A 19999-nucleotide genomic window follows, 5' to 3' on the forward strand; every position below is an offset into this window, starting at 1 on the left:
ACCGGGGCTGGAGGGTTAGGTGACTGGGCAACCTGCAGCAATTCTTCATCTGCCCATATCCAGGCCCCTAACATTATGTCCCCTAGTGTCTTCATGAGCCATCTACCTCTCCATCCTCTCTACCTTCTTATACTCTTCCTCACTTATACCTCATTCATTCAGAAACTATTTCTTGAGCACCTGTTGTTCTTGGTGCTGCAAAGACAATTGTCTTGAAATGAAATCTCTGCTTTCAAGTAACTTACATTCTAGTGGGGAAGATCATAAATAATTATCATAAAAATGACAGAGATGGTGAGACATGTTCTGAAGAAAAATAAAACTGGGAGATAGGGAATATGGGCAGGGGTGGCTGCTATTTTAATTAGAGTGGTCAGGGGAGGCTGACCTGAAGATGTGAAGGAGATGAGAGAATGTAAGCCATGAACACCTGAGAGAAGAGCATTCCAGGTGGAAAAAGGTCCCAGAGAAGGGAGTGTGCTTGGCATGTTGGAAAAATGGACTCAGGCCGGGTGCAGTGGCTCATGCCTATTATCCTAGTACTTTGGGAAGCCACGGTGGGTGATCTGAGGTCAGCAGTTCGAGACCAGCCTGGACAACATGACAAAACTCTGTCTCTACTAAAAATACAAAAATTAGCCAGGCACAGTGACATGTGCCTGTAATCCCAGCTACTCAGGAGGCTGAGGCAGGAGAATAACTTGAACCTGGGAGGCGGAGGTTGCAGTGAGTCAAGATTATGCCACTGCACTGCAGCCTGGCGACAGAGCGAGACTCCATCTCAAAAAAAAAAAAAAAAATTAAATTAAATTTAAAAATGCTGGGTGCGGTGGCTTATGCCTGTAATCCCAGCACTTTGGGAGGCCGAGGCGGGCAGATCACAAGGTCAGGAGATCGAGACCATCCTGGCTAACACGGTGAAACCCCGTCTCTACTTAAAATACAAAAAATTAGCTGGGCATGGTGGCAGCAGCTGTAGTCCCAGCTACTCGGGAGGGTGAGGCAGGAGAATGGCGTGAACCCAGGAGGCGGAGCTTGCAGTGAGCCGAGATCATGACACTGCACTCCAGCGTGGTGAAAGAGCGAGACTCTGTCTCAAAAAAAAACGGTATATTTGGGAGTCATCGGCAAATAGACCTGCACTCTCCAATATGGTAGCCAGTAGCCACGTATGGTTCTTTAAATTCAAAATGAATTAAAACTAAATAAAACTTAAAATTCAGTCCCACAGTCCCACTAGCCACATTTCTTTTTTTTTTTTTTTTTTTGAGACGGAGTCTCGCTCTGTCACCCAGGCTGGGGTGCGGTGGCCGGATCTCTGCTCACTGCAAGCTCCGCCTCCCGGGTTTACGCCATTCTCCTGGCTCAGCCTCCCGAGTAGCTGGGACTACAGGCGCTCGCCACCTCGCCCGGCTAGTTTTTTGTACTTTTTAGTAGAGACGGGGTTTCACCGTGTTAGCCAGGATGGTCTCGATCTCCTGACCTCGTGATCCGCCTGTCTCGGCCTCCCAAAGTGCTGGGATTACAGGCTTGAGCCACCGCGCCCGGCCTAGCCACATTTCAAGTGCTCCATAGCCACATATGAGCAGGGGCTACCCTATTGGACTGTGCAGACATAGAACATTTCCATCATCCCAGAAAACCCTGCTGGACAGTGCTGATATGTCTTGAGATTCGGTGAGATTTCCAGGGCAATGGATGGAGAAACGTGAGCATTTAGAAGTTGGGGGCCGGGTGTGGTGGCTTACACCTGTAATCCCAGCACTTTGGGATGCCGAAGCAGGTGGATCACGAGGTCAGTAGATAGAGCCCATCCTGGCTAACACGGTGAAACCCCGTCTCTACTAAAAATACAAAAAAAAAAAAAAAAAAAAAAATTAGCCAGATGTGGTGGCACGTGCCTGTGGTCCCAGCTACTCAGGAGGCTGAGGTGGGAGGATCACTTGAACCCAGGAGTTCAAGATCAGCCTGGGTGATATAGCAAGACCCCATCTCAAAAATAACCAAATAATAAATAAAATTGATGATTCAAGGAGTGAAGAGGGACAATTGAGAGACCTATGTCCTTGAGAGGGAAAGGTAGATGGGATCTAATCCCCAAGCAGCAGAGTGGTACTTGGCTGGAATACAGAGAACTCACCCATAGGGCGGAGGGGAGGCAGAGTCAATGAGCACGCTGCAGATAAGAGGGAGGCTGTGATGGGGGAGCATGTGGAGGTTTGCTTGTGATTGCCTCAATTTCCCAGGGGAATGAGGAGGTCATCGGCTCAGAGTGTGAACAGGGGCATTGGATGTGTGAGGAGAGAGGAGAAGGTGTAAAGTAGTCATCTAGGAAAGAGGGAGATTGGTGGGATTAGGGGATGGCAGTGGCATTGCTGGGCTGTCCCACAGGCCTGATTGAAGTTTGTGTTCCTGCCAGAACCAACTTCCAGAATTCACTGTTTTACCTCTGCGTACTCACTTATGCAATCTTTTCTTCCTGAAAGTTTCAGCCAGGCGCGGTGGCTCATGCATGTAATCCCAGCACTTTGGGAGGCTGAGGCAGGTGGATCACAAGGTCAGGTCCAGAGCCTGTCCTTAAAATAGAATATAGTTTAAGACCAGCCTGACCAACAGGTGAAACACCGTCTTTACTAAAAATACAAAAATTATCTGGGCGTGGTGATATGTCTTGAGATGCGGTGAGTTTTCCAGGGCAATGGATGGAGAAACGTGAGCATTTTGAAGTTGGGGGCCAGGTGCGGTGGCTCACACCTGTAATCCCAGCACTTTGGGAGGCCGAGGCGGGTGGATCACAGGGTCAGGAGATAGAGACCATCCTGGCTAACATGGTGAAACCCCGTCTCTACTGAAAATACAAAAAATATATATATATATATTAGCACGGCTGCAATCCGAGCTACTCAGGAGGCTGAGACAGGAGAATCGCTTGAACCCGGGAGGCGTGGGTTGCAGTGAGCAGAATTCACGCCACTGTACTCCAGCCTGAGCGACAGAGCGAGGCTCCATCTCAAAAAAAAAAAAAAAGGACAGAAAAAGAAAGTTTCATTCCACTTCACTACCCCCTTGTCAGCCCCACAAACCATGGTTCTCCAAGGCACAGCCTGGGATCCACCTCTGAGGCTTCCCTGGAACCTCCTCCCTTTCAACTGCCTGATGTCTCCATACTTTGCTCGTCCCTTTCTCAAATGCTGATCATGTCGCTTTGTCATTATTTGCTGACATGTCTGTTACTCTAAGGCAGGGATTAGAAAACTTCTGTAAATGGCTAAATAGTGAATAGTTTAGGTTTTCTGGGACACATGGTCTCTGTCACACTATTCAATCTGCCATTGTAGGACAAAAGCAGTCTGACAGTATATAAACGATTGAGCATGGCTGTGTTCCAATGAAACACTGCTTACAAAAACAGGCAGTGGGCTGATTGTGGCTTGTGGGCCGTGATTTGCCAACCGCTGCTCAAAGAAATGGCAGGGATGATGTCTCCATTATCTCCATAGCCCCCATACCTGGTGTGGGATCTGGGTACCAGGTAGGGGCTCAGGAAATGTTTGAATGGATGAGAGATGAATGGATGTGCTAGAGTAGGTGGTTAGGCCTGCCAAGATATGTACATTATAGAGAGCATTCCCTCCTATGTACAGGTTCCAGCAGATTTGTCAATGGCCAGTTTTATTACAGTAACATTGTGTACAGGGAAGGTTTTCACATGGAAACATTAGCCCGGATATCCAGGAAAGATCAAAAGTGGCCTCACATTCTACTGCATCCATGCTAAACTGCCACCCTGTCTAACCAAACTCTCTCCTCCGGGTTCCCAGGTACACAGGCCCCCAGTTTAGTGGGATCAGGCTTTTCACAAGCAAGCCCTCTGTGTTCATCCTCCCTCTGCACTGTTTCTGTGTTCCCCTCTGCCTCCCATCCCCCAGCCCCTGCAAAAAGAATAAGTACTCATCAGGTACCTGCCACATGCAAGGCATGGTGGGAGAATCAAAGATCCCCACTGAAGGAGCTCACAGTCTGGTACATCCCACTGGGCGTGCCCTCTCCCTACCCATGTCATTCACAACTGACTAACTTAACCACCCCCAACCCATCTGATTTCCCCCATCCTTTCTACTCTTTTTAAAATTGACAAATAAAAATTATATATATTTATAGTATACAACATAATGTGTGTTTTTAATTTGTTTTGTGTTTTGGTTTTGGGGGTTTTGGTTTTTTAGAGACAGGGTCTTGTTCTGTCACCCAGAGCTAGAGTGCAGTGGCGCAGTCTCGGCTCACTGCAGCCTCAAACTCCTGAACTCAAGCGATCCTCCTGCCTCAGCCTCCCAAGTAGCTGGGACTTCAGTGCTTGCCATCACACTTGGCTAATTATTTTATTTTTATTTTCATAGAGATAGAGTCTCACTATGTTGCCCAGGCTGTTCTCAAACTCCTGGCTTCAAGCAATCCTCCTGCCTTGGCTTCCCAAAGTGCTGGGATTACAGGCATGAGCCACCATGGCCGGCCTACAACATGATGCTTTGAAACATGTATACATTGTGGAATGGCTAGATCAAGCTAGTTATCATATGCATTACCTCACATATTTATTTTTTGTTTGTGTGTTGAGAACACTTAAACTCTAGTAATTTTCGAGTATACCATCTATTGCTATTAACCATAGTCCCATGTTGTGTTCTTTCCTACTTCTTCCAAGTCCTGCTCTCTACTGGGCTCTCTTGGGTATGAGTTGATGGTGGATATTATCTTCCCAACCACATGTACACTCACAGAGTACAAGGACAGTAGAGTATGCTTTCGTTTATTCTAGACCATCTCTGTCCCATGGAAATACAACGTAAACCACGTATGCCATTAAAAATTTTCTAGTTAGCACATTTTAAAAAGTGAAAAGAAACAGGTAAAATTAATTTTAATATCTTTTATTTAATCAATATATCCAGAGTATTATTATTTCAACATGTAATCAATAGAAAATATTATCAATGAGATATTTTGCATTCTTTCATTCATACAAGGTTTTCAGTTTCCAGTGTGTATTTTACATGCACAGCACATTTCAGGTGAGCTAGCCGCATTTCAAATGCTCAGCAGCCAGGCGTGGCTAGTTGCCCTCATACCAGAGTATGTCACTCACACAGGGCACATGGTAAATGTCTAATAAGTGACTGCATTTAGTACTTCCCATGAGGTGCTTTACACTTACTTTCTAATCCTCATAGCACCCTTATGATAGAAACTGTTATGCCCATTTTCCATATGAGCAAACTGAGAGTTAAGAGCTTTCTTCCACCCAACTAGTAAGTAAGTTATAAAGCTCAGATTTGAACCCAACTCTGAGTCCAGAGCCTGTCCTTAAAATAGAATATTCGAGCCCTGGAAGATTCTTTAGAAAATTATTCAACGTGTCAGCTCCATAAATATCACTTGTGTTCCCAGCACCTAGTCATGTGTCAGCCATGTCTCAGGGGCTCAAATATAGTATTTGAATGAATTAATCTGGTCTCACATTACAGATGTGGAAATTGAGATCCAGAAAGGGAAAGAGACTTGTCTAGATCACTCAAAAGGAGGAAGTCTGCACTAGAACCCACATTGCTGGTTCCTACTCTTATTCCATATCCTTCTGTCATCCCAAGAAACACAGGAGTTCAGCATCTGAAACTTTCTTTGCTTTGGGGGAAACATTTTAGCAGGTGCCCTCTTCCCTCTGTCCGCAACCTCAGAACTTGCCATACATCGTCCTTTTTCATTCCCCTCCTCTCCTTTCTCTGGCTACCCAGCAGCCTAAAGGGTGGCAGAGCAGCTGAGCCTGGCTACGTGAGGCTCCAAGTGAAGCCTGCACAAACAAGCAAAGCTCATTGCACATGGACACCACCCCCAGTTTCTATCTCAGGGTCATGCTCTGTCGTGACAACTTGAGCCATTTCCCTGGCAGGAGGGCAGCACGAATCTCCAAGAGGGTCATGCTAACCTGCAGCCAGTGGCTGCCTGCCATGCCTGGATGCCTGGCATTGGAGCCTGGTTGCTGAGGCACCCACGGGCTTGCTTAGCGCCCAGCCAGTCAGCAGCCTTCCAGGGAACTCCCAGCAGTCTCCTCCAGACAGGGTCACAAGAAATGTCATAGATTGTAGAAGCTTAGAACTGAAAGGGAATTTAAAGATCATTCATCCCAGCACTTTTCAAACTGTAATGTCTTATAAATCTCCTGCGGATCCTGTTAAGCTACAGACTCCTGATTCACTGGGCCTGGGATGGGGTCTGAGGATTTGCATTTCTAATGAGCCCCCAGGTGATGCCAGTGCTGCTGCTAGACCTGGGACCACACTTTGAAAAGCAAGGATCTAAAAACTCAAGAATACAGAGGACTTGTTTGTGAAGGGCCTGGTCCACTGAACTGGGGGCCTGTGCACCTGGGAACCTAGAGGAGAGAGATAGCTAGACAGGGTAGCAGCGTAGCATTGGTGTAGTAGAAGGCGAGGCCATCTTTGATTCTTCCTGGGTATCCAGGCTCATGTTTCCATGTGAAAACCTTCCCTTTACACAATGTTACATCCTTGTCAGCCTTTTGTTAGAGGTGAGAAAACTTAAGTGTGGGGGAGATTAATTAAATTCAGGGTACAAGTCTCCTAAGTAATAACTATGGCACTAACTGTGTTTACTATCTGTAGAAATTTTTGGCACTCATCATAGACTACTTTAATATCTTCTTCTTCCAACTAGACTGTTGGAAGCAAGGCTGTATCTTACTCTCCTGTGTATCTCCTTTTGGTCCCACTCGAGAGGCCACATGAGCTGTGGAAAGCACATTACCTGGGACAGGGTCACCTGAGGTCTTTGTATCAGATGTTCCTGGGATCAGAGGCACAGTGGAATGAGCCCCAAGTTGAAACCAGAAAGACCTCAGCAGGTAGCAGACCTGAAGTGCAAGGTGAGGCTGGAAGTGGAAACAGAGTGCAGGAGTTGGCAAGCTGTCCACAGGGTTGGGTAGAGTTGTTCTGAACTCAGTCCATGGATTGAGAGGGAAGGCTGCTGGCTCACCTCGTTATGTGGTGCCCAGGGCATGAGAAAGAGGCAGTGGGGCCATTTTTCAAGCAAGGAGCCAGACCCAACACCAGGTTCCTCCCAAGGCTCTAGGATTTGTTGAATAAATGCACAAAGAAAGGCCAAAAAAGACATAGCAGTGATACTTAAACATTTTTAAAGACTCCACGTGCTCGGCAACGGTTACACACTTTCTGGCACACTTCAAAAGTGGCAATAGCCAGGTACAGTGGCTCGTGCCTGGCGTCCCAACAACATGGGAGGCTGAGGCAGGAGGATCGCTTGAGGCCAAGAGTATGAGGCTCCATGAGCCATGATCCTGCCCCTGCACTCCAGCGTGGGTGACAGAGTGAAACCCTGACTCAAATAAATTTAAAAAGTGGCGATGACAGGCTTTTCTTTTTTCTTTCTGTCTTTTTTTTTGAGACAGGATCTTGCTCTGTTGCCCAGGCTGGAGTACAGTGGTGTAATCATGACTCACTGCAGCCTCAACTGCTGGGCTGAAGCGGGAGCCTGGCTAATTTTTAAAATTTTTTGTGGAGACGAGGTTTCACTGTTTTGCCCAGGTTGGTCTTGAACTCCTGGCCTCAAGCGATCTTCCCACCTTGCCCTCCTAAAGTGCTGGGATTACAGGTGTGAGCCACGATGCCTGGCTAGGTTTTTCTATTTGAGTTAAAAGTCAACTTTTCTTTTCTTTTCTTTTTTTTTTTTTTTTTTTTTTTTTGAGATGGAGTCTTACCCTGTTGCCCAGGCTGGAGTGCAATGGCGCAATCTCGGCTCACTACAACCTCTGCCTCCTGGGTTCAAGCGATTCTCCTGCCTCAGCCTCCCAAGAATCTGGGATTAGAGGTGCACGCCACCACACCCAGCTAATTTTTTTTTTTTGGTATCTTTAGTAGAGACGGGGTTTCACTATGTTGGCCAGGCTGGTCTTGAACTCCTGACCTTGTGATCCACCCACCTCGGCCTCCCAAAGTGCTGGGATTACAGGCGTAAGCCGCCGCACCCAGCCAAAAGTCAGTTTTTCTTTAGATCAAGCTTGTCCAACCCATATCCCACGGGTCTCACGCAGCCCAGGACAGCTTTGAATGTGGCCCAACACAAATTCATATAAACTTTCTTAAAACATTATGAGACTTTGTTGTGATTTTTTTCTTAAGCTCATCAGCTACCTTTAGCATTAGTGTATTTTATGTGTGGCCTACGGAAGCCAAAAGATTGGACACCCCTGCTTTAGATGTTAATAAGTTGGGTTCTGTTCAGAGCAGACACAAAGCCAAGCTCAAGCCCATAGACACGGACTGCCAAACAATGTGGCCCAGTAGATGCTGGAGGTCAAAGATCATCCAGGTGTATCTGCCTGCTGTGGTGCTTATTTTTCCAAAGGTAGGAAAAGAATATGATGAAAAGACAAGCCACAGTCTGGGAGAAAATATTTGCAAAACACACATCTGATAAAGGAATTATGTCCAAAATATATAAGGAATTCTTAAAACTCAACGTAAGACCAACAGTACAATTAAAAAGTGAGCAAAAAATCTGAACAGACACTTCACCAAGGAAAATATACAGATGTCAAATAAGCATATGAAAAGATCTTCAGCATCATATCAACAAGGAAATGCAAATTAAAACAACAATGGGATACTATTACACCCCTGTTAGAATGGTTAAAATCCAGAACACCAAAGATGCTGGTGAGAATGTGGAGCAACAGGAACTCTCATTCACTGCTGGTGGGAATGCAAAATGGAACAGCCTCTTTGGAAGACACACTTTCTCAGTTTCTTTCTTTCTTTTTTTTTTTTTTAGATGGAGTTTTGCTTTTCTTGCCCAGGCTGGAGTGCAATGGCACGGTCTCAGCTCACTGCAACTTCCGCCTCTTGGGTTCAAGCGATTCTCCTGTTTCAGCCTCCTGAGTAGCTGGGATTACAGGTGTGCACCACAACGCCCAGCTACTTTTTGTATTTTTAGTAGAGACGAGATTTCAGCATGTTGGTCAGGCTGGTCTTGAACTCCTGACCTCAGGTGATCCACCTCGGCCTCCCAAAGTGCTGGGATTATAGGCATGAGCCACCGTGCCCAGCCCAGCCATGTACTCTTGTATCTGTTAACCTGTTAGCCAACCTTTGGCTACCCTCCTGCTTATCTTTCCCCTCCTCTAGTAAACACTATTCTAAGCCAATAGATCTTAAATGTTCTTACCACAATAAAGTGATTCTCCTGCCTCAGCCTTAGCCTCCCAAGTAGCTGGGATTACAGGCACCCGCCACCACGCCCAGCTAATTTTTGTATTTTTAGTAGAGATGGGGTTTCCCCATGTTGGGCAGGCTGGTGTCCAACTCTTGACCTCAGGTGATCCACCCACCTCGGCCTCCCAAAGTGTTGGGATTACAGGCGTCCGCCACCGTGCCTGGCCAACACTTGGCAGTTTCTTACAAATCTGAACATACTCTTACCATATGACCTAGTAATTACACTTCTTGGTATTTACCCAAATGTATTGAAATTGATGACTGCACAAAATCCTGCACATGATGTTTATAGCAGCTTTATTCATAATTGCCAAAAACTGGAAGTTACCAACATGTTCTTCCATAGATGAATGGGTAAGCAAACTGTAATACATCCATACAATGCAATATTGATCAGGAACAAAAAGACATGAGCCATCGAGCTATGAAGTGATATAGAGAAACCTTAAATGCCTATTTTTCATTTTAAGTGAAAGAAGCCAATCTTAGAAGGCTACATACTGTATGATTCCACCTATCTGACCTTCTGAAAAAGGCAAAGCTACAGAGACAGAAAAAAGGTCAGTGATTGCCAGGTATTCAGGAGGAGGGAGGGAGGAATGAATAGGTGGACCAGGGGATATTTAGGACTATACCTCTACTGTTCTGTATGATACTCTGATGGTGAACACGTGACATTATGGATCTGTCAAAACTCATAGAAGTAAACAACACAGAGTGACCCCTAATATAAACTATGGACTTTAATTAATAATAATGTATCAATATTGGTTCATCGGTTTTAACAAACAAATGCAACATGTTAAAAATAGGGGAAACTGTAGAGGGTGGGGAAGGGTATCTACGGTAATGCTTTGTACTTTCTGCTCAAGTTTTCTATGAACCTAAAATTTCCATAAAAAATAAAGTCTATTAATTTTTGTAATGTGCTACCAAATTCCAAGAGAAGATCAGTTGCTAGACAATTGCTCAGCCACGTTTTTCCTTAGGCACAAAGATGACCTTACACATCTGCTGCAGATGACACCTCCACCCAGCTGTCCCCAGCACAGCATTGACTTGTCGAGAGCTGTCCTTTGAGTCTGATGGATTATTGAGACTTTTAGAATGCAGGAAGCACACTCAAGGGGCCATCTGAGGGCCTTGCATTATTTCTCTGCCTTTGAAAAGCCACTAAACTAAATTTGGCAGATAAAAATGTGCCTGAGAGATTTCTTTCTTAATTTCTGATTATGAGCCCTGACCTTAAGGAGCTTACAGTCTAGAGTAGATGGCATGTGAACATAAACCACCATAACACAAGGTAAACTATGATTCATAGTCTGGGAGAGGTACAGTTGAAGTGGGCGGGAGAGAGAGGAAATCCAGCCCTTCCCACTGGCCTCAAGTGGAAGCAGTGACACCAGGTCTGAAAGTTTGGATTGGAGGACCAGGTAGGAGTGGGACTCCTACCCACTCCTATGAAATATGTTCCGGGCTAGGCATGGTGGCTAACGCTTGTAAACCCAGCACTTTGGGAGCCCAAGGCAGACGGATCACGACATCAAGAGATTGAGACCAGCCTGGTCAACATGGTAAAACCCATCTCTACTAAAAATACAAAAATTAGCTGGGTGGGGTGGCAGGCGCCTATAGTCCCAGCTACTCGGGAGGCTGGGGCAGGAGCATTGCTTGAACCTGGTAGGCAGAGATTGCAGTGAGCCGAGATCACGCCACTGCACTCCAGCCTGGTGATAGAGCGAGACTCTGTCTCAAAAAAAAAAGAAAGAAAGAAATACGTTCCAAGCAGAGAGAATTCCATAAGCAGAGGCAGAGAGGTGAAAAACTGTGTGTGCACATGCACTGGGAACAGATAGGTGGCTGGAGCACAGTGTAGGAAGAAGGATAAGGAATGGCTTAAAAGGCTGGGGCCAAATAGTGGAAGGCTCTGAATTCCTGGCCAAGAAATTGAGACAGTGTTCAGCAGGCAGTGGGAACCTCTGTGGGTTTGAGTCAGGGAATGAACAGATCACACTGCGCTTTGGAAGAGTCACCAGGTGGCAGCGTATAGGATGTGCCTGTAGCAAGATGCCCAGCAGTAAGAACACCCATCAAGAGGCTACTTCAAGGCAGTTACAAGAACCCAGACAGTTGGAAGCTGTCTGTTCTGCCTCTGCACTCCCATGGCCCTTTGTCAGTACTTCTCTTAGATACTTACCAATTTTCACCTTATCTACATTTTTAATTACAAATAGTTGTAGTTCATTATAAAGGAAAATTAGACAGTGTAGAAAGATATAAATAGTTGTAATCCCACCATCCATTAAATAACTGCTGTTGACACTCAGGGTCTGTCTGTCCTTTCAGGTATCTTTTTATAGGCCAGGCACAGTGGCTCATGCCTATAATCCCAGCACTTTGAGAGGCCAAGACAGGTGGATGGCCTGAGCTCAGGAGTTTGAGACTAGCCTGGGAAACATGGCAAAACCTCATCTCTACAAAAAGTACAAAAATTGGCTGGGTGTTGTGGTACATGCCTGAGGTTCCACCTACTCGGGAGGCTGAGGCAGGAGGATCACTTTAGCCAGGAGGTGGAGGCTGCAGTGAGCCAAGATTACACACTGCACTTCAGCCTGGGTGTTAGAGCGAGACCCTGTCTCAAAAACAAAAACAAAAAACTCAGATATCTTTCTATATACATCACACTATATTGTTTTGTTTTGCTTTTATAAAAGATAACATACTTTTAGAACCTACTTTTTCAAGTAGTATTGTATAGTGGACATCTTTCCTTGCCAATATATCTAGATTTTTTATAGTTGGTTTTTTTCTTTGTTTTTTTAAATTGTGGTAAAATGCACATGAAATTTACTGTTATGACATTTAGCACATCCACAGTGTTGTGCAATCATTACTACTATTTAGTTCCACAACATTTTCATCACCCACAAGGAAACCGCATTAAAGTCACTCTCTCCCACCAGTCCCTGTCAACCACTAATCTACTTTTTCATACATTCTATTTCTTATAAATGGAATCACACAATATGTGGCCTTTTGTGTCTGGCTTTCACTTACCATAATGTGTTCAAGGTTCATCATGTTTAGATTTTTTAATAGAAATATCCCTTGTTGGCCAGGCACAGTGGCTCACGCCAATAATCCCAGCACTTTGGGAAACTAAGGCAGGAAGATTGCTTGAGCCCAGGAGTTTGAGACCAGCCTGGGCAACACAGTGAGACCCCATCTTTATTTTTTTAAAAAAGAAATATCCCTTGTCTTTTTAACATAAAGCACGCTCATAAACAAAAACTACTGAGAGCTCCCCTCAAGAATGCCACTTCCCTAATTTTAACTGCTGTTAATTACCTAGGATCTAGCCATCCAGACAGTTTAGATGGTTGGGAATTGACAGGGAACTGTCAAGTTGCTGCTTTCTTCCAACATATTCTGTCTCCTTCCCTTTCCCATCACCTGATGTGAACTTGGGAAGATGTCTTAGCTTTTCTAGTCACTTTCAGGACTTAGGTTCATTTTCAGATGTTAAAACATCCCATCTAAATCAAAACTTTGGCCTCTCATCCCACTGACAGACCAGCTCTTCTGCTCTGGCCCCACGCTGTCTGCTCTCTGGCTCCTGAAAGGTGCTTTTGTAAGTTCCCTAGAAACCCAGCGCCTGCGTCCTGCCCACTCCCAATGCCCCTGGGGAGGGGGTTGCGTGCCCCATTCCACTGGACATTCTGCCTAACTTCTTGGGGCTGCTTTCATTTCTCACTTTTGGCACTGTGTCTCTGGGACTCCCCTGGCCCAGGAGGCCACCTTCTTGGGTGGGGGCCTGTCAATATGCCCAGTTATTCACTTGGCCTGTAGGAAGGCCTTAACTAGACAGGGCACTTTTCATATTTGTGGCCATCCTGCATCATTCGAATGTCCCTTCTATATTTGGGGAAATTCCCACATTTAGTCCGTCTACCCGTGTGCAGCCAGGATGCAGCTATGTGACCTCTGCCAACCAGATGAAGCTGTGTGCCCTCGGATTTGGAGAGAGATGTTGGTGTCAGGCAGTGACAACAGTGATGTTTTTACTGGAGCAGTGCTCAGCAGATGCTTGGTGTTCCCGACTTTCCATACCTGGCTTTCTTGCTCCCCTGCCCTGCCCCCCGCATTCAGTGTTCTTTAAAAATTTATTCTCTGTTTAAATTAATGAGTTTAGTTTTCACTAAGAACTAACACCACATCCTTGCTTAGCCTCGCGGTTACAGGCAGCTTGTACCCACTGCAGCCCTCTCTCCTCGCCCTGCCATCGCCCACTGTGCCAGCCAGCCTGGGAGTCTGGCATGGGTTCTTCTGCTTACGCACGTCCCCAAGCTCCAGGAGACACACACGAAGCTTGTCTAAGATCCTGCTCCCTATTCCTCCGCAGTCTCGTAGTGTGCTGGGCTGATGAGGCTCCGTAGCTTACCCAGAGGCAGATGCCAGACTCCCATGCTGCACACAGCCTCACCTAGCTTCAGGGAAAAGGTTTGCACCCCTCCCTCATCCTCAGGGAATGGAAATGCTCTCAGTCTTTACTCCTACGAATCTCCTTCAGAGACACCATCCTGTCCCTCCCCTTCTTTTCTTCCCTCCCCTCCCCTCCCTCTCCTCACTAGTCAATCTCTAGCATTCTCTCCTGCCCCCATCAGGAGTGGGGGTTGCTGGACCACCTTGACCATCATCAGTGTGTTCCAAATAGAGATGGCCTGGCATCTCTCTTTAACAAGCGTGAGCTCTTACCACCTTTGTCCTTATCTTTAGGACATCTACAAAACTCTAGGACAACAGGAAAAGTCTCATTCCAGATCCTGTCTCACACATGTTTTCTGTGCATAGGGATTGTCAAACATATGTCATCTTGTAACCTGCTTGTTTATTTCCTGTTACGTTACAGACAACTTTTCATGTTAATGAGAATGGCACATCCTCATCCATTTTTAAAAACCAGCCATTTTGTTTGAAGTATAATTTACAAACAGTAAAGCACATCCTTGTTCAGTGCACATTTGGAACCATCACCACAATCATGATATAGAATATTTCCATTATTCCAGAAAGCTCCCTCATGTCTCTTTGCAGTCAGTCTCTCTCATCCCCCAACTCCAGGCAGCCATTTCACCTCATCCTTTTCAATAATTGTACAATAATTCCATAATGTAGAAGTTCCTTAATTTATTTAACTTGTCTCCTATTGATAGACATTTAGATGGCTTCCAGTTTGTGATCTTATTGATTCCTGAATTCAATATTTGTGGAATACCTAATATGTGTTGGGTGTGGTGCTATTAGAGCAGTGATCCAACAACCTTCTGTATGTGCCTATATGTATTCTTTAGCTTATTTCCTTAAAATGTCCCCTAAAAGTGGAATTGCTGGGCCAAAGAGCATGCGTGTTAAAATAATGTTGATAAATATTGTCAAATTGCCCTCAATCAAAATTGCAACAGTTTACACTCCTATCAACAGTGAATGCGAATGACCGCTTTTCTCACTTCACCAGCACGAGGTATTATAAATCTCTGCAGTCCATTAACAGAAGAATGGTTTGAACTTATGTGTCTTTGATTACTGGTAAGGTGGACCCTCTTAGCGTCTGTAACTTTCATTTGGTTTGTGGAAATCACTGCCCCAGGAGCCAGTTTCCCTCATTCTCACCCCTCACAGTGAAGCCATGGCCAGGCTCTTTCCTGGGGTCTGTGTCCACTGAGCTGGGAGAACATCTGGTCCTATAGGAAGCTGGAGAGAGGTCACCCTTTGGTTGTCGACAGCTCCCTACTTCCACTTGAACAGTCACTTTAGAGAAAGTCCCCCAAGAATGGTGTTAGCCAGTCAGAATGGCTATTAAAAAAAAGTCAAAAAATAACAGATGCTGGTGAGGTTATGGAGAAAAGGGAACACTTATACACTGTTGGTGGGAGTGTGAATTAGTTCAGCCATTATGGAAAGCAGTGGGGCGATTCCCCAGAGAGCTAAAAGCAGAACTACCATGCAACCTAGCAATCTCATTACTGGGTGTATGCCCAAAGGAATATAAATCATTCTACCATAAAGACATATGCACGTGAATGTTCATTGCAGCACTATTCACAATAGCAAAGACATGGAATCAACCTAAATGGCTATCAATGGCAGGTTAGATAAAGAAAATGTGATACATATATACCATGGAATACTATGCAGCCATAAAACAAGAATGAGATCATGTCCTTTGTAGGATTATGGATGGAGCTGGGAGCTATTATCCTTAGCAAAGTAATCCAGAAACCAAATACTGCATATTCTTACTTATAAGTGGGAGCTAAATGATGAGAACACATGGACACAGAGAGGGGAACAACAGACTGGGGCCTACCGGAGGGTACAGAGTGGGAAGAAGGAGAGGATCAGGAAAAATAACTATTGGATATTAGCCTTAGGGTCTGTGTGATGAACTAACCTGTACAACAAAGCCCCGTAACACTAGTTTACCTGTATAACAAACCTGCACATGTACCTGTGAACCTAAAATAAAAGAGTTTTTAATTTTAAAAAATTAAAAATAAAATTTTAAAAAGTATGGTGTTCATCCTGGTCTCGCCTATGATTGGACCACTTAGAAAGTGGGTCAGAGGGGCCGGGTGCGGTGGCTCAAGCCTGTCATCCCAACACTTTGGGAGGCCAAGGCGGGTGGATCACTTGCGGTCGGGAGTTCGAGACTAGCCTTACCAACATGGAGAAACCCCATCTCTACTAAACATACAAAATTAGCCAGACGTGGTGGTGCATGCCTGTAATTCCAGCTACTTGGGAGGCTGAGGCAGGAGAATCGCTTGAATGCAGGAGGCAGAGGTTGCGGTGAGCCAAGATCGCACCATTGCACTCCAGCCTGGGCAAAAAGAGCAAAACTCCATCTCAAAAAAAAAGAAAAAAAAAAAAAGATAAAGAAAGTGAGTCAGAGGAACAGATTGCAGAGCAACTGGGGCCATGACCAGGGCTTCTTGGCCTGGCTCAGCCCTGCAGCCTTGGGATGCTGCTCGTTGTAGGGAAATGTGAATGGCCACAGTGTGCCACCTGCTCTCCCTTAACCCTCAGAAGACTTCCCTCCCCCTCTGAATTTGGAGGTCTCCATGGGATCGCTCTTTGTAGATCCTTAGGTTGGTCCTCTCTTGATGGATGCCGTGGTCTTCATCACCCCATTCTCTGCTTTCACACCTGAACTCCCTCTCCCATCCCTTTGCTTCTTCCTGGTCATTCTGGCCCATGACTGGAAGGGAGAGTTTGTAAGGTGGCTCTAGACTCCCTGATCTCCTAATGTTCTTTTTTTTTTTTTTTTTTTTTGGAGACCAAGTCTTACTCTGTCATCTGGGCTGGAGTACAGTGATGCAATCTCAGCTCACCGCAAGCTCCGCCTCTGTGTTAACCAGGTTGGTCTTGATCTCCTGACCTCGTGATCCACCCGCCTTGGCCTCCCAAAGTGCTGGGATTACAGGCGTGAGCCACTGTGCCTGGCCCTGATGTTCAGTTTTGTTTTTTTTTTTTGAGACGGAGTCTCGCTCTGTAGCCCGGGCTGGAGTGCAGTGGCCGGATCTCAGCTCACTGCAAGCTCTGCCTCCCAGGTTTACGCCATTCTCCTGCCTCAGCCTCCCGAGTAGCTGGGACTACAGGCGCCCGCCACCTCGCCTGGCTAGTTTTTTGTATTTTTTAGTAGAGACGGGGTTTCACGGTGTTCGCCAGGATGGTCTCGATCTCCTGACCTCGTGATCCGCCCGTCTCGGCCTCCCAAAGTGCTGGGATTACAGGCTTGAGCCACCGCGCCCGGCCAGTTTTTATTCATTTGTATCTTACGTTTTAAATGTTCAGTGTTGATTATCGCACCATAGACACTTTATTCGGTGCTAAGCACTCATAGTTTTCCATGTTTCCCATGGAAACATGGGAAAACATGGGTTTTTTGTTTGTTTGTTTGTTTCTGAGATGGAGTTTCGCTCTTGTTGAAACTCACCGCAACCTACACCTCTTGGGTACAAACGATTCTCCTGCCTCAGCCCTCCGAATAGCTAGGATTACAGGCATGCACCACCACGCCTGGCTAATTTTGTATTTTTAGTGGAGACAGGGTTTCTTCATGTTAATCAGGCTGGTCTAGAACTGCCAACCTCAGGTGATCTGCAGGTGATCCGCCTGCCTCGGCCTCCCAAAGTGCTGGGATTACAGGTGTGAGCCACTGTGCGCAGCCGGATCCATCAGGGTCTCACACTTGATGCATAAATTTGACAGGGTGTATGGTTTTTTTTTCATTGACAAGCTGTTATTAAATCGACTTTGTACCTTATACGATGGCTTCTCAGAGACGAGGTCATCACGTGCCATACCACCGTGTTGTATACCAGGATCAACTGAAACACTGTGGCAGTGCCTGAGGTGGTCAGTCATTTTGTCTTTATTTACACATAGCAAAACTGGGCTCTGACTAAGAGATTTGCCCAGTTTTACAGCTGCCAAGTCTGGGACCATCTCCACACCCACCTCCCACATAGTCTGGGTTGCTTATTAAGCGAGCCCAAGCAGGTATTTTGATCAGTTTGGATCTTAGAGTGGTTTTATTATGTTTCCTGACCCTGAACACAAGCCCTGATGAGAATATATCTGCAGTTTGCTTTGAATTGAGGGGAGATAAGAAAGGGCCACTGAAGCTCTAGGAATAGACTCAGGGCTAGGAACTTCTGGAGGTGGAGAAGGCTTTTGTGAGAGGAGACAAGCTGGGAATGGCAGTGGGTCCACAGGAGGGTAAGCAGAAGAAGAGGAGACTGGAACGAACTGAGGCCTGGAGGTGTTTGTAAAAAGAGAACTTGGTTGTGGTTCTTGAAGGAGGCACGTGAAAGTAGAGGCGATTTCAGGTGGGACAGTTACTTAGGCCAGTGATTCTCAGGTGGAAACACAGGTTCCTGATCTCCTTGCTCAGAATCTCTAGGATGGCTCAGGAATCTGTATTTTATATATGCTCTCCAAGTGGTTCTCAGGCCTGCTGCAGCTGGAGCCACTGGTAGACACCATTGGCCTCAAGGCCATAAAGCTAATGCTTTTTTATGACCCTTGCCACTGAAGGGATACATGGTTCAAAGTAAGGCCAGGTCACTGCACCCCTGGGAAGATCCACAGCCTTTTTTGATTGTGTGGCCCACATTGACCTTCTCCTGGCTTAATCTTGTCCCATCTTTTCGGAGCCACTCAGCTGGCCTTCAGCACATATCATCTTCAGTCATTATTTACATTGTACTGCCTTGGGCCCTCCATTCCAATGAGATTGAAAACTTGAGGCCGGGTTTGGCTCATGCCTGTAATCCCACCACTTTGGGAGGCCGAGGCAGGTGGATCACTTGCAGTCAGGAGTTTGAGACCAGCCTGTCCAACATGGTGAAACCCCGTCTCTACTAAAAATACAAAAAATAGCTGGGCCTGGTGGGCACCTGTAGTTCCAGCGACTCAGGAGGCTGAGGCAGGAGAATCTCTTGAACCTGGGAGGCAGAGATTGCAGTGAGCTAAGATTGCACCACTGCACTCCAGCCTGGGCATCAGAACGAGACTCTGTCTCAGGATAAAAAAGAAAGGAAGGAAGGAAACTTGACAGCAAGGGTTGCCTTAGACTGCTTTGCATCTTAGTGCCCAGCCCTGAGCTCTGCACTTTCTAGGATCTCCGTAAATGCCCATTACCTAAGGAGTCCTAACCAATAATATAGCCATCAGTGATGTAGAGACCTTGGTTTGCTTTCCCTCCAGTTTCTACCCTTTTGGAAGAAATGATGTTGGTTAGAAGAAAGGAAGATCCTCCCGGCATCCCAGGAGATTTATGTAGAGTGTCATCACGTAGCAGCAGCATGCAGGGGGACAGCTCCGAGTGGGCAGCCTTCCATGAAGACATGGGTTCTTCAGAGAGAGGTATTAGTGAGTGGCACTTCCTCAACTCCTAGCTTAAAGCAGGCCCTACCTGGTGCCAAGGAGCATTGTGCCACTGGTATTCAAATGAAGCACTGCCAACACTTTAACCCTCGTCATCATGCAGAGACCTGTGATCTATGAGGGGAGACTGACTTCCCTGGGAATGAGGACAGGAAAGCACTACACCGGAGGGGCAAATCCAGGAAATCCTGGTGCCACTTTCCCAGAGTTTCTAGTACTATGTGGGGCACTAACCTATATATTGATATACTAGTCATTAAAAGCGAATGACTCTTCCTAAAATTCTTCTCCTTTCATAATGATTTTTATCTACTTGGTCGGGAATGCTATCAGATTTAAGCCTGCCATATTTGTACCCACTCTACTTGCCAGCTTGTGAGTCCTGGAGTGTTGGGAGGGGGAGGGCATGCAAGGAAACCCAAGGTTTAATCTCAAGGTTATGCTATTGGTTTAGTTTAGGGGGTTAGGGTTTATGGCAAAAAAAAAAAAGAAAAAAGGAAAATAGGGTCCTCAGGGGGACTAGCTGTTGCTGAAACAATTCATAGAAATATTGTGATGGGGGCCAGGCACGGTGGCTCAGACCTGTAATCCCAGCACTTTGGGAGGCTGAGACAGGCGGATCACTTGAGATCAGGAGTTGGAGACCAGCCTGGCCAACATGGTAGAGCCCTATCTCTACTAAAAATACAACAATTAGCCAGGTGTGGTGGCGAGCCCCTGTAGTCCCAGCTACTCAGGAGGCT

At 46.0% G+C, this 19999-nt stretch overlaps 1 protein-coding gene and 1 long non-coding RNA gene across 6 annotated transcripts in view; one reads left to right on the plus strand and one right to left on the minus strand.

Moving 5' to 3' along the window:
• Positions 1-19999, plus strand: part of TMEM266 (transmembrane protein 266) — a 148928-nt gene that overhangs the window by 41994 nt on the left and 86935 nt on the right.
• LOC144330009 (uncharacterized) overlaps positions 17296-19999 on the minus strand; it is a 7849-nt gene continuing 5145 nt past the window's right edge. The window contains exon 3 of the long non-coding RNA XR_013395816.1: positions 17296-18575. This is a non-coding gene — a long non-coding RNA (uncharacterized LOC144330009). The remainder of the gene's footprint in view (positions 18576-19999) is intronic.

The sequence above is a fragment of the Macaca mulatta genome, chromosome 7, assembly GCF_049350105.2.
Source record: "Macaca mulatta isolate MMU2019108-1 chromosome 7, T2T-MMU8v2.0, whole genome shotgun sequence".
Taxonomy (NCBI): Eukaryota; Metazoa; Chordata; class Mammalia; order Primates; family Cercopithecidae; genus Macaca; species Macaca mulatta.